A 1540-nucleotide genomic window follows, 5' to 3' on the forward strand; every position below is an offset into this window, starting at 1 on the left:
AATTAAACCACTTTAAAAAGATGGGACTTAAATACTGATGACTCTAACATTAGTTTATACATGAGCCCTTAGGCTTCAGAGTTCTAATATTGATTTTTGTTCTAAATTTTTTTTTGTTCTAATCAGAGTTCTAATTTGATTTTTCAAATAAGCAAAATTTTTATGGAAAAATATTTCAATTATTTCTTATTTTTAAAATGTAAAAATAAAAAAAAGGCATCGGGTATAAAATCTAAATGTCTTCAGTGTGATCAGTCAGGAGCTTAAAATGTCACTCTTTACAACCTTTGTGTGAGGAAAGTGGTGGAGAGCAGGAAGGGAAGGGGGAAGAACTGAGGTGGAGGCTACGGACCCTTATCTACTGAAATCTATGCTGGGAAACACTTTAATGTGCAAGAGGGAGGATCTATTGTCTTAATTGCTCAACACAAGTGGCCTGAGCCTGTCCTAGGTAAGTTAAACTGTTTTGTGTGCATAGGGCCAACCCCCATCCCACAGAGGCACCAATGTAGCCTCTATGAGGAAGGAAGGGCATCCACCAATGTGGCAAGAATTGGTTGCCTTTGGCCTTGGTGAACTTGCGCAGGCATAGAGAGTCCTGGTAGAAGCGAGGACCCCACCCCCCCGCCCCGAGTCTCACAGCTGTCGGTTTGGAGAAATAACACTATAACACTGCTGTGCTAGTCTCCAGAATGCAAACCGAGTTTGAAGTCCCTCTCTCTTGACAAAGCAGTTGAGAGTTTTTCCAGCGTTAAGTCATGACCCAGGCATGAAGGAAGATGCTGGGGGCAAATAACACAACTGTCAGGAGGGCGGTCCCTTTGAACTTCTGGAATACAGTGTTGCCCAGGCCAGTCTGGAAGACGAAGGTGTTGGAGAACAGGAGGAAAATGGTGCTGATGTTGCAGAGAATCGCAGTATCCTGGATAACAACAATCACCAGGATGACAGGAGCCAGTCAGAGTAGTTCTACAAAGGAATTAACAGACCGTAGGACAGCAGCAGGAACTGAAGGGAGAACACCAGGCTATAGTTACTGGTCTGGAGCATTTCCCTTTTGTTCAATTTGCACCCAGGGGCACATTCCACAGTTTCCCATAAAACAGCACCTAGATTTCTCCCCAGCAGTGAGGGAGAAGCACTAGTTCATCAGAACCAGAGTTGTTTCCCTAGCTCTAAGACGGGATTCAAAGACCCCCTCCATCTGTTGTTCCAGGGATGACATCCTGGCTTCTGCAAACTGGGTTTAAATCTGGCAAGTAAGTAGATGGTGGCTGCAGGCTCTGCCCGCGCTGGGCTAGCCAGTTGTCCGCGGCTCTCTTGAAGTACTCTGTGGCCAACCCGGTGGCCTTGTTTGGACCCCTGCTTACCTGGGCCCGCTCCCCTCCTTTCTTTACAGCGATGCTGCTCCCAGCTTCTGAGCCTCCCAGCCACCGCCTGAGGCTTCCTGCCCACACCGCAGGGCCTTGCTAAGGGCCAGCCCCAGGGGAGACACTTGGCCTCTGCTGCAGTCCTTATGTTTCCGTACCACGATGGGTGG

General features: G+C 47.6%; 1 pseudogene; it reads right to left on the minus strand.

Annotated features, from left to right (window-relative positions):
* Positions 1–271: 271 nt before the first annotated feature.
* LOC125101576 (transmembrane protein 138-like) lies at positions 272–1050 on the minus strand (annotated as a pseudogene).
* Between the last annotated feature and the right edge of the window lie 490 nt (positions 1051–1540).

This window comes from Lutra lutra, chromosome 6 (assembly GCF_902655055.1).
Source record: "Lutra lutra chromosome 6, mLutLut1.2, whole genome shotgun sequence".
NCBI lineage: Eukaryota > Metazoa > Chordata > Mammalia > Carnivora > Mustelidae > Lutra > Lutra lutra.